The sequence below is a fragment of the Anarrhichthys ocellatus genome, unplaced genomic scaffold, assembly GCF_004355925.1.
Source record: "Anarrhichthys ocellatus isolate YVR2014 unplaced genomic scaffold, GSC_Weel_1.0 scaffold1061, whole genome shotgun sequence".
In the NCBI taxonomy this organism is placed as follows: Eukaryota; Metazoa; Chordata; class Actinopteri; order Perciformes; family Anarhichadidae; genus Anarrhichthys; species Anarrhichthys ocellatus.
This window is the reverse complement of record NW_022281035.1, coordinates 1-13,961: the sequence shown is the minus strand read 5'-3', so window position 1 is coordinate 13,961 and position 13,961 is coordinate 1. Positions and strand designations below refer to the sequence as shown.

Below are 13,961 nucleotides of genomic sequence, written 5' to 3'. Positions count from 1 at the left end.
AGTAACGTCTGTGTAGTAAACAACTGTCAAATCAAATAAAGAAAGTACACATCAATTATATTTTAACAAATATTATTCTCAGTTTTCAAATTTAACTGGATGGATTATAAATAATACATAGAAATACACAAATATATGTTTTTTTCATTTCAAGTAAAATAACAGCTGGATTAAAAAATGAATTACGTAACAAAATATATTTTAGAAAAATTATTTTCACTGAATTGCCCTGCAGCTTTAAATTCAGTTCATTCAGGGTGAAGTGAAAAAGCCACAATATTATATTGTTCTCATCTTCTAAAAAGAGAAATTAGTGTTGGAAGAATTCAGCTATACGAGTCTGTCCAGTCAGAGTCTAATGACTCTGGTCTCTCTGGACATTTTTCTCTTTTAGAAGTCGTCCTATGATTTAACTTTCACAACTCATACTTCAACAGTCCTGCTCTGCTCTCTGTATCCTCGTCTCTCCCACGTGTGTGTACATCTCACTCAAGTGAGGGAACTTGTCAGAATACCCATATTTGATTGGCTGAGCTGCATCACGTGATGTGATTCACAACGCATTGGTCGGTGTTTTTCCTGCACCGCTGAACAAGTGCCGTAAATGCTGGAATAATTCCGCTGCATAAAAAATGCCCTTCAAAATAAAATCACATTTTTATTTTTTTTTTGTGAGGCAAAGGCCCGCGACCCACTGAAAACGGGTCCGCGACCCACTTTTGGGTCTTAAAGAATAACTTTAATGGGGTTATCTTACACCCTGATGCTTGTTATACGTTATTCATTCTAAATGTTGTGGATATCATTATCCTTGCCAATCTATATGGATACAACACTTAACCTTTTTGTTGCTGTATTAAAATCCCGTTTCTTACATTGGTTGTCCCCAAGTGTATTGTTATTTTGCAAAAAATGGTTCGTTAGATAGGTGGCCTCCAAGTGCCAACAATTCTTCAATCTCTAGCCTGATGATTTTCATGCAAACATTCCCTTTGGTAGATATATGGAGGAAAAAACATTAACTTTATGTATGGAGTAATACAGCTTGCACCTCTATGTCACGCATAGACTACTGGTTAGTTTCTGTTGATATAATAACAACTCCACTAACAGACCACAGAGCTGTGTAGCTGTGTGTGCCAACGAAAAGAGAAGGCATATCCGCTAGTAGTTTACGCTAATAGTTTTTGATGCAATCCTTTCTGAATTGACTTTACTACCACTGGAACGGGACGTTACTGGTGTTGGTCGGATCGGTTTTTCCTCTAAAAAGAACAATAATAACTGATCCATATACTGAAGGTTCTCCCCATAGACTGAAGGTTTTCTCATAGACTTGAGCAGAGGTCTTCAACAGGGGGTCCGCAGCGGTACTGCAGGGGGTCCGCGAAATTTGTGGTCGATTAGACAATTACATTTTTTTTTCTAAACATGAATGTGTCCATTATTTTAATAGTTCAGTATTGTATGCAAGATAACAGGTATGTTTATGCATGGCAGTGGCACTAATAGGCCATCACTCATTTTCGTTTCCACATTTATGTTTAAAATGAAAACGTTAATTTGAATAGCTTGTATGGATGATTATCATGCAATTAACAGACAATGTTGATATTGGCATTGGTATCAGCTGACAAGGTATGTTTATAAATGGCAGTGGCACGGCCTCCCTACTCACTGTACCTTGCACATGTTTAAAATAAAAACATGAATATATGAACCTGTGTATTATTTGAAAAGCTTAGTGTTGAATGCACAATAAAGAGGTATTCATGGTACTAGGCCTAGTTTAATATAAAACAATTTTATACAATATATATAGTCGGGGGTCCCTGCTCCATCTCTCTTTCTCAGTTTGGGGGTCCTTGGCCTGAAAAATGTTGAAGACCCCTGGACTAGAGGTTTTCTCCATAGACTGGAGGTTTCCCCATAGACTGGAGGTGTCCCCAGAAGATTTGGCCCCTCCTTAGTTGACAACGAGTCGAGTCCACAGCTTCTCTAATGGAGCCGAGCGACGGTCATGACGGGCTCGCCACTGTCAGTAATCGCGCTCGCTGCCTCTCACGTTTTGGCAGCTGTCAGACTTCAAATTAGAAGTGTTCTCTAATATACAGTAAGAATAAATAAGGAATTGCTTGATAATGTGTGAAATTATATGCTAAATTTGGCTTCGCAAATGATTAAAAAAAAACGTGTTTTATTTACAAAGCCTGTCATTTAGTCGAGAAAAATTGTAACGAAAGAAGCACATTTATTACACAGTCCTCTGTGTACGTTTTGATATTATCTCGGGCTACACAAGTGGGCAGAACGCATCGGTCCGCAGCAGCAAAGCTTGCTCTCAACAAGTTTAAATGATAGCTTAGCTTGCTAAAATACCACATTGAGATTGGCTCGTTGGCAACCATTATACGCAGCAAACTTGCAAATGGCGACCTCCGAGTATTGCTAAACAGATGTTTACATGCTGTGTGGGAAGGTGTTGGATTCACGTCACGTTTGTGACTTCGGTGGACAAGACAGCGTTAGCTAGCTAGCGAAGGCAAGCTAGTCTTGGAGCTAGCGTAGTGGGGAAAGCTTACCGATGAAGTAACGTGAACGTTAAACGTTGCAGCGCTCGAGCAAAACTTCACTTTCATGCGCCACGAGTAAGTTAGCAGTTAGTAACGTCTTTAACTCACCCTTTCAGACACGGCTGCACTCCTTACAGCACCACCATGGACGAGCAGTGGACACACTCCAACAACTTTCACGCCTCACACAGGTTGGTTGACGTACATGTCACATCGCCAACTAGCGTTACTTATAGCCTTTTGGTTTCTGGCAAAGCAGCTGTTGTTGACCAGCATGAAGTAAAGAACGAAAATGAAAGACAGCTTCCGATTTGAAGTTTCAAAATAAAGAGCTTATTTAACTACTAAATTATTATCAGTTTATTAGCCGTTCATTAATGTGCATTTTGTTCTTCTGTACCTTGTTTATAAAAGGATACATCAATCAAATATGCTGAATAGGATTTATTGGTGTTTTCGCCAAATAATTATGATAATAATAGTTTTCACGTTTTTAATTTAGGTACAGAAAACCTACGCTTCCGGTTACATTCATGCTAACTTCAGAAAGCTATTTCCGCCAACAGCCCCACCTCTGGGATGAGGAGTCAGAATGAAAGGAGGCAACAGGTTGAATGAGAAGAGTTAGGAGTGACATAATCATGTTTTTTTGGATTATTTATAGTTTTGATAAAAATATATATATTTTACAGTGTACATTGCTTTCTTTTAACTTTGGGTTTCATCTGACTCTACATATGATATGATGTATTGCTTTGCCTTCCATTTGTTGTGACCTGTGGCTGATGATTATTCATTTGTCCTTTGAATATGACTACACAATTGCTTTGGGTTATAGACAATTACTTCTAAGACTGGAAACCTGTTGCGTACTGATATCATTATAAGATAGCCTCTGTATAGAATGTGGTCCTTGCGGAAATAAATGCTATTGTGGGAGCAAAAAAACAAACAGTGAGTGGATTCTATAACTTTTTGTCTTTTCACTTTCTACCTCTGCAACATTGTGACAATGTTTCTATGTGCATCTGGTGACATTGAGCTTGTTGACTTTATCATGAGCTATACATAAAATCTCCCATGATTGACAAATATGCTCGAATAGAAAACACAATAAAAGAAAAAAAGAAACAATGACCAAATTAAATGTCACATAGCAGGTGCCATATAGCCTATCATATTAGATCTTACAGCTGTACTGTAAACTATCAGCAGAGTTTTTTGTGTCCAGTCCCTCACTTTTTCTGCTAACATTCAATAAAAACACAGACATTGTGAACCAAATAGCATTTATTAATTAAATCATTAGTGGTTAAGCAATGAAACGTACAGGAATCAGTTACCAACAAAACAAAAGCAAGGAAACAGTTAAGTGTGAACTACATTATGTAGACAAATAGGCCTCAGCACACCTGAATGTTGTCACTGCTCTGACAGACATGGCTTTGTTGATCCACTATGAAGGGTTTAGCATTCAACACATTCTACCACATTGTATAAAGGCGAGAATAGTTTATCTTTGCTTACATATCATTTGTTGCACTGTGAAATCTGTGCAAACATCACAATGATTTGGCCCGAGAAGCTGTTTCTAAATGCAGAAGAAGTGCAGGCAGCAGAAGGCAAAAGGCTCTCTGGTAAATAAAATCAAAAACCATTATGATCTGCACTGGCAGTGATTCACATTATATACAAAAAAAAACAAATACACTTTGATGTGTCTGAGCGAGGAACTAAACTTTGACCTACAAATACTGTGGCAATGTGGTAAACTTTGGCAACAATTATGTAAAACTCTATACTTTCTGTTACTTTGGATTCACAGATGCATCTTGTGTCTGTCTCTGTGCTAGCTCTTTGCTGACCTGTCCAGGGTGTACACTCCTTCAGCTCAAAGTGTGCCGCGTTACGTTCTAGTTCCCGCTACCCTGACCAGGATTAGTGCATAGGTGGGTGGAAAGTTAATTTGACTATGTTAGAATAGAAAATTAATTAGTTAATCAATTAATTCTTGAATTATTTTTTGCAAGGCATTCATGAAAATACCACCAGTAGAGGAGTGGAGAATATATAACACATTTATAAAAACCTTATTGCAAATAAGTAAGCGTGGGCCATTGAGGAACCCCGTGTGTCATTATTGTCACGGCGATGTGGTGAAATGCACCTTTCATCTGGAGCAGAGGGAATCATAGTGGGATGACTGGACACTAGGGGTCAGCGTCAGACTGCAGCAATCACACTAGTTCTGAAACCTAGTGCCGTGAACGGCCAGGTCCTGAGTGTACACAGCCCTGGTCAGAATCTACACTGCTTCTACCAGAGGTGTGTGAGAACTAGCCCAAAGTATTTGTCCTTATCTCAGTTTATTTATGAAACACATCGTAGAATGACACATAGCAGGTTAGAAGAAGAGAATAATCAAAGTGAATACCATCGGTGAGTGAAATGCACGAGACCTATGGATGAGCTGTCTCTGCTCTGTGTCTTGCAGACCTTCATTTTTATGGGCACTGGTTATTCTTTGGCAGTAAAATGTTGTGTAACAACATTGCATGCAACAAGGTGTGCTAAAACTACAACTATTAGGCTACATTCGGCCAAGTGTAAAATGTGATCACATACAAGTCATATACAAATATGTAACTGTTAGCTCATCATGAACATAGAAATGACAACAGAATCACTAAATAATCAGTAACTTAGGCAGAGTAAGATAACACTTCAGTATTTAAACAGGTGAACAACAAACAGGGTGGAAGGAATATGTATGCATATGTGGTAAGCAATACAAAATAAATGTCAGCATTTTAAGCACGCATGTGTACTTAGTGTGTTTTTGAATAATTTGGCCATTGGGAATCTGCTACTCAACAGTCATGAGCTATTTCTCTTCATGTTCAACAAATGCTACTGACGTTCAGTGGAAAGGAGATGATTCATTCCCATGTGCTCATGCCACTAGTTGTGAGTGGTTGGGGCTTTTGATAAAAAGAAAATACTGACAATTTGCACTTTCTTACAATGGAAATGATGGTGTCCCTTCCTAATCATTTGTTGATCTTGTCAGTTCTGCGATTGCTCCGCCTCCTTTCCTCAGCCAATAGCAACGTTATTTTTGGTTTCCTCTTCCTATTTTCTTCTTCTTCTTTTTCTTTTCAAATTTCATCATCATCTACTCCAAACACAAATGGGTTCTAAACAACCCTCAAAGTGCTTTTGCAAATATGGGAAGATTTCCATTAAGCCCTTTAAACTAAGCCCTTTCTGATTTATTTTAAGTACACAACCTGTAGTTGAATAAAGGAAACCCTAAGTTGTTAAATCGTAATTTTGTTACCACTTGGTCTTTTTTTATAGTTTTGGTCATCATTGTTATTGGTAATAATAACATTGTCTTGTCAAATTAACTGCTGAGATCTGGGAATGTCGTAACACATGGTCAGGTTGACCTGCTGGGTCCAACTCTGTATGCATGTAAGCTGGAACCCTACTTGGTCCTGGCTTTGCTCTTTGGTAATGTTTTGGCCACTTAAAGGAGCAGTTTGTGAGATTTAGTGACACCTACTGGTCAGGGTGCAGATTACATCCAATTTAAAACCCCTTCCGCTAACTCCTCCTGTGGCGGCTTTTTAAGGTAACGTGAAAATACTTCAAGAAGTATTTCACCGCTGGAAAGATGATCTTTTCATGAAACTAGAAAAGTGGTGCTACTACCCTCGCTAGAGCCAGTGTTTAGTTTGTCCGTTCTGTGTAGACACATGGTGGTAAAACATAGCGGACTCTGTGAAGAGGACCCACCCCTATGTAGATATGAAGGGCTCATCCTCAGGTAACATTATACACTAATCAAAACATAGTTATGAAAATGATATTCCATTTCTGCCAATGTCTCCTCCTAAATCCTACACACTGTTCCTTTAAGGGAAACACGACAAGGTGACATATTAGCATGTTGGCAAACAGTTGGCTATTTAGTGGTGCTTGGGTCCACCTGGAAAATATATAAGTAAGGAAAATATTCGCTCTCCCTTTAGCTCTGGTTTTGATCTCCACCAACTCCTGAGAAAAAGGGCTGCTACTTCCTTCACCAGCTAGTCTCTAACTCTGTCTGTCTGCTGTCGCTGCTGAACAGGGAGTGTACATCGGGTGTATCGTAGCCATTTGCACTTAAAACAGCTGGAAACGAAGTTGACGAGAGCGGTGAAACTCTTCAGTCTCACCGCAGTCTTGTGGGACGAAACACCCTAAACAATGAGCTGAAAGATGCAAAAAAGGATGCGTAGATCCTCAGGGAACTGCAGAGACAGGTGATAATTATCTGTGCGTTCATCACTTTCACTCATCACTTTCACACTATATGAGATATTTACACAGGGACCGTGTACAAACAGACAGACAATCAGACAGGAGGGGAACAAACCCAGAGGTTTGCCGAACTTATGTGGAGGAGAAAACAACATTACCAACCTCCTGGTTAAACTTTGTCCTACAATACTGTGCTTGTATGCTGAAGGATTATTACTGACAGTCTGGGTACGCCCTTTCAATTTTACCTTCAAATAAAGTGGTTTAGATAATCTGGACAAAGTTTTGACTTGTTAACCACATGTCAAACTCATAGAAATGACTCCGTGTTCCCAAATCTCAGCAATAACTTGGTAGTACAAAGTTATAGTAACTAATAGTAATAATGGCCAAAATTATTGAAAAAAAAAGAGTTAGACCCAAGTTGTTATAAACCGCAATTATTCTTAAGCAATCTTCCCACAATGAATTACTTCTTTTTCTTCTACAAAAGAACCTCAGGAATTATGTTAGGATCTTGGCAAATTCCTGACTCTTTATCTAGTCGCTGTCTCTATCTCTGTCTTCATTCTCCTGCAGAGCATCTTGGTTGTCCTCATCTTCATCCTCATCAGCCTCCTCCTCATCCCCTCCTCCATTCATCATCTCCATCTCAACCTCCACCGCGCCCTCCTCCACCTCCCCATCTACTCCGCCGAAGGGATCCGCCTCCTGGGAGACCTCCACCATCTCGGTGCCTTGAACCACCTCAGTGATGCCCTCGCGGATCTTCTTGACGTGGAAGGTGAAGGGGGGCACCTTGTACACAGCGGTCTGGGACCGGGCGTAAACAACGTGGTCTGGCGTGAAGGCCTTCTTCACCTTGTCACGGGATGTCTGCATCTTCTGCTTGCGCTCAGGGTTGACACTCATTTGTGTTCCAAGCTTGCCCATCTTCTTCTCAATGTTGTGACGCGTCTTCTCGAGGTTATCCTTGGTCTTCTGTCTGGTCTTCTCTAAATTGTCCTTGGTTTTCTGCCTGGTTTTTTCCAGGTTGTCCTTGGTCTTCTGCTTTGTCTTCTCCAGGTTGTCCTTGGTCTTTTGTTTGGTCTTTTCCAGTTTCTCTTTGGTCTTTGCTCTGGTCTTATCCATCTTCTCCTTTGAGAATACCGTCTTCAGGGTTTGCACACGCTGCAGACTGCTGCGCTTGATGCGCTCGGCACGGGTCTCCTCAATGGTCTCCTCAATCTCCACCCCCTCCTCATCTGACGAGAGGTCTACATGGGGCTTGTCTGCCTTCTCTCCTTCTCCTCCCTCCTCCTCTTCTACAGCTTCCTTGAGCTCTAGCATGCTGCCCCCTCTGCTTCCTGACACAGACTCAGAAACCTTCAGGGATTTAGAGATGCTGAGTTTTGAGGGAACCTTCACTTCATCCTGTGGAGAAGAGAACACAAGGAATGTTAATGCGTAAGTGTTAATGAGATTTAGCAAAGCCACCTTGACAAATTCTAAATGTAAACATAACATTGTGGTCCAGAATGACCAGTGAAAATGTAGGGAGAGAAACATCTATTGTGTAAGCCACAAAAGATTAAACATGTATAGTATAAAAGGTTAAAGTAGTCCCAGACAAAATCTTAAGATATGAATCTGCAGCGACTCCAACAGTTAGCACGTAACAGTTTACAACTAAAACTGAAACTCACTAAAGTCATTTATATCTAGCTGGAAACCTGAAATCTAAAATGGCAATAAAATAAATAAAATTCCCAAGTGAAGTTTATAAAGAAGGAAGAAGACAGATATCGGTTAGTATCAGTTCCTCCTGTCCTCTGTCCTCCTCCCTCTGTCCTCTTTCCTCCTATCTCTGTTCTCCCGTCCTCTGTCCTCCTCCCTCTGTCCTCTGTCCTCCTATCTCTGTTCTCCTGTCCTCTGTCCTCCTCCCTCTGTCCTCCTCTCTCTGTCCTCCTCTCTCTGTCCTCCTCTCTCTGTCCTCCTCCCTCTGTCCTCTGTCCTCCTATCTCTGTCCTCCTGTCCTCTGTCCTCTGTCCTCCTCCTCTTGTCCTCTGTCCTCCTATCTCTGTCCTCCTGTCCTCCTCCCTCTGTCCTCTGTCTTCCTGGCTGTCAGCCAGCAGAGACATTCACAGGAACAAACTAGATTAGGCAGTTAAACTACAGACTCACATTTGTTTTAGGTTGTTTGTAAAAAATGCTTTTTGCCAATCGTGTGTGCTGTGCTTGTATAAATATAGCGGCGGTGGATGAGAGACAGAGGATATTAAATTAGGTTCTGCTTTTGTTTACATGTTCATGCTTGTTGAACAGATGTATTGAGTAAGTATTAACTTTTTACTTGCAAATATTTGATTGCAGTAGCAAGCATAGTTGCCACTCAAGTAATCTGTGTGTGTGTGTGTGTGTGTGTGTGTGTATGTGTGTTGGAGGAGCTCAAGCTGAAGCGTGATAATAAATTACAGCAAAACATGATAAAGTACAGGTAAAAACTGACAGAAATATATTGATTCTTAGTTTCAGGTGATTATACACGAATGAAAATATACTTTAATTCTCATGTTGTGTGTTAAGTTGATGAACTTGTATAGTTAATATATTGTAATGTATATATGCATGTATGTTTTTTCCATTCTCTGTCTATGTGCACAGGTACACACAGGATAACTGTGGTGAGAATGAGTCACCAGTCTACACAATAGAGGCATGTGTGGCCAAGACCAAGTGGAATCTGTAACAAGACTCCAGGGTTCACTCATTTATGTCAAACCAGAGTGAGACATGACAGAGACGAACGTAACAAAGGAATGGGAAAGGTTAGGGGGGTTTCTGGGAGCTGTTAGCAAAGTGTAGAAGAGTTGCACAACAAAAGCAGTTTAAGTGCAAGTCTGCGCACACATTGATAAGATATGCATAGTACATACACACACAGACCGTATACACACAGACACACACAAACAAAACACAAGATCAGGGATAATTGAAGTTTTGTGGTCCAATCGGGTTTCTCTCTGCAGGCGGACACATGCTCTGATTCTCCCAAATCTGGTATTCATCCACAATCACTGTCGTATTACCTGAATACAGAGACACGGCCTACTACAGCTGGGGGGAGATGGGATGACAGTTTGTGGTAGATAACCCAATAACCCAAATATTGGAGGTATGTTAAGTGTGTGTGTGTGTGTGTTTTCATACGCCTGCCCTATGGCTATGCATATTGTCACATGAATGGCTCAATTGTTATATAATGTCCTGAGTCACATCCCAATCAAGAGAGGTAAGTCCCAACATGAATTACAACAAGAAACTGGCCAACATGACATCAGGTTAAAAGAATGAGCTGAAACAAAATGTCAATCCTGTCTGATTATCAGGCTGGTACTGAGGACAGTATATACAGTAAAGTGTAGACACGTTGTGGTGAGATGAAGTGTATAAACGAGATATGGTCAGTGTTTGACTTTGAAAAATACAATAATTTGTGACTCCTTGTTGTTTCCTGTCAACACATTCTCACTCAACTCGTCAAACACTGCAGCTTGGTCAGTGGCCTAACGCTTCAAACTCTGACGCTCTACGTGCCACTCTAGAGTCAGCTTTGGACTCCGGTAAGGCGTGTCAGTTTCCACTTGTTAAATGCATAGTGTCTCTTTTGAAAAATAAACTTTGAATGTAGGTTTACTTAGTTTTTAGGTTTACTTACGCAACAAAACTACTTAATTGGTTGATTCAAATAAGTATGTTTGTTACGTTACTGGTGTTTGTGAAGAACACTAGAATCACAGCCTCGCAGTCGTACACCTCCACCAACAAGTGAAGGTGCAGTTTACATCCATATCCGTCCAAAATGTCATCACTTCATCATTTTATCCTGTCAGAAATGTATGAAATCAGTCAAATGTTGCAAAGTAATTCTTGGGTTATGGCCCAAAAAGTGTCCTGTGACCAAATTCTGATCAGTTTGTCCTCGAGTCCAAGTGGATGTTTGTGCCACATTTGAGCAATTCCCAAACCGCCCAGGAGACCCACTTTCCACACAATATTTCCAGTCAATATGCTCATAGCATGCACAATTTTGATTTCAGGACAAAGTATCCCCGCTACATGCAAGGCTCTGGGAATAGAGTTCTGGGTGTAATGAACCCTGCAGCCTCCAGGGCCCACTAGTTTGGCTTTGGTTGGTGTTTAGTCTTGTTACATAAAAGTCCTCCCACACAGAACACTCAACACACAAGCAAGTATGACCACCTGAGTCTGGCCCACCCTGATGAAGCATTCCTGCACAGCACCACTTTATGCCCATCTTCTCTTTCTCCCCTCATCTAACCCCTGCTCCCTGGCCCCTTCATCTCCCATTAACATTGGTTTTTCCATGTCCTGTTTACTCGCAGATGAGGGAGCCCCCCCCCCTTCTATCGGGTGCCTCATCCACCTCGTAAATACAATGCTTGTTAATGAAGGAATGGAAGGAGGGGTAGGGGGAGGGGGGTCTTCCTCTTTCCATCACAGCAAATCCTTGTGCAATTGGGCTCCTGAATGTCTGCATCAGGGCCCATACTTGTACGTATTTTCTTTTCCTCTCCCTCTACACCGCCTCTATGCTCAAAACAGGAACACAGCAGAGCCAGAACAAAGGACAACGAGTGGGGGGGGTGAAGGTGTGGAAAGGGAAGACACATCTCTGCTGTTGTATAGATCGAGTAATAGCACAAGTGGGATGATGCTTCCGAGTCTTGGAAAACCATCTGCTCAGCAGGAAGATGATAGCATCAAAGTGTGGAGGTATGAGAGCTGGGGGGGCTGTCCATTGTGTTCTGTTACAGTGTGATGGTGGTTTTATGAAGGTATTGTGCTGCAGTATCTTGGGTAAACTTGACCTCGGATGAGGAATCTTGGCTTTCCTGAACAGCTGTGTTGACAGGCGGGGCTGCTGGAAAATACCTGCCTCGTCGAAATTCCTTACATCTTGTTTCGATCTCAGGACAGTGCCGTGGGTGTTGCACATCACTTAAGCAACGTGAGGTCCAAGTCTCTGACATGGCCTCACAGTTTGTCACAATTGCTGTTATTGAAAGCAGATATTAGGGTGGAATGTTTGCGTGCAGCTTTTTCTTTTCACTGCTTTCTTGTCAAACTTTAAAGGAATAGTTCAACAATATGAACGTCCTAAATGGAAGCAGGAAAATTGCAAATTTAATAAGCATCAGCCCATCAGAGTATAAGATATTTTACTTAAAGGCCCAGTTTGTAAGATTTAGTGGCATCTAGTGGTGAGGTTGCAGATTGCAACCAACTCTACACCCGTCCGTCCCTTTCCAAGGGTGTTGGAGAACTACGAATACCTAAATACTCTGATTCTCTACATGACTAAATAATTGCTTTTATAAATATATATAGAATTTTTTACAACAAATAATCCCAGAACCAGATTCAAATTTATATTTAAATTATACCTAAATATTGTTCATAGATCAGCAACAGTTATGAATATTATATTCCAATGCTGCAATTTAATCCTCCTAAATGTTACACACTGTTCCTTTAATATGCAAAGTTGACATTTTGTCACGGCCACAGCCGCCACAATCAATAAATGGAGATTGATTTTTATACAATGGAACTGATGCATGTTTCACTCCAAATGTTATGTACACTAAAACTGTATCACATTCCACTGTGGACAACATGTGTTTATTGTTTTTATTTCCTACTGATAACACCGTTAAAAGTCCAGTCATGAATGACATGGATAAAAGATATGTGGCTGTGTTTTGGTTGTTAAAAATACTTTCATCTTCATCACTATTTTGTATGTATATTTCAAATGCATTAAGTTATGTTGCCCGACTCTGCTCTGTGCATCAGACGTCTGGTGGAATCACAAGCTGTCTAGGCCGGAACGTGGTTCAGCTGAGCCCGGTGGAATATCTTCCTCACGTTCTGCTGCTCATCAGCTAATTCATATGAAATATGAAGAACCAGTGTCAATAATTGGCTTCACGTCACTAGCGTATACTGCAGGCAGGCACTACCAGAACCCGTGCATTTGTGAAATCGCAGATAGCCACAACAGAGTCAAAGCTCAACAGCCCTCTCTGTCTGATCACACTTTTTTAACTATTCTTAACGCTAATATTCAGACAGATACTGTGTGAACTCATTCCACTAGAACCAAAGGCCAACCAGAAACTGGCAACCCTCTGAAAACCAACATACTTTTCCCTTAAAATCCTACAAAAATGAACAGAAATGAACAAAAATGAACCAAAGTAACCAGTCCAGTCTTTTCAAAATAAACAAAAACACAGTAATGTTTAGGAAAACAGCACGGTTGACATAAACTTGACTGAGTAACATGAATACAAAGTAACAAACGAGTCACGTGACTAGAGACACACGTGACTAACAGCTGACATGAGAAAATGACCCAGGGGCACCGAGCAGGCCTCGCTATGTCGGCCTGAGAACAGGTTGTTACTGTAAGGGGTAGGAATGGAGCTTAGAACAAAAATGTCTTTTGAGATATTATGGTTCAAGCGGGAAAATGCAATGCTGTTGTCCATGGTGCTCACAAAAGGAACATGGAACAGTGTGAGCTTGGGAAAGCCCAGTCTGTCAGTGTGGGAGTCACAGGCTAATGTGTTTCCATAAGAAGGATTCAACAGGGAATTCTGTGCTGCGTACGTGTGTGTGTGTGTGTGTGTGTGTGTGTGTCCAAGTGCATGGAAAGAGTGTATGGGGAAGTTCAGGCATTCACCTTAGTGTGTTGACTTCCTGACCCTCCTAAGTTAATGGGACATTGTTCTCCATGAGCCTGCCGCACAAAAGACAGGAAGGTACACTCAGAGCCATGGAAAGTAGACCAATGAGGAATGTAGAGGTCCTGTGAGTTACTGTGTGTGTGTGTGTGTGGCAGTGAGACTACATTTTGTCTTTTGCTCTTGCAAAACATGCAACGGGAGATAATTTCCATATCTGGTTTGCAATTGAATTACAAAATGACAGTCATGAGGGAAGTTGCAAAACACATTGAACCACAGTGTGTGTGTGTGTGTGTGTGTGTGTGTGTGTGTGTGTGTGTGTGTG

General features: G+C 41.0%; 1 pseudogene; it reads right to left on the bottom strand.

Annotated features, from left to right (window-relative positions):
• Positions 1–3,845: 3,845 nt before the first annotated feature.
• On the bottom strand, positions 3,846–8,706 carry LOC116377249 (caveolae-associated protein 1 pseudogene; annotated as a pseudogene).
• Positions 8,707–13,961: the final 5,255 nt, after the last annotated feature.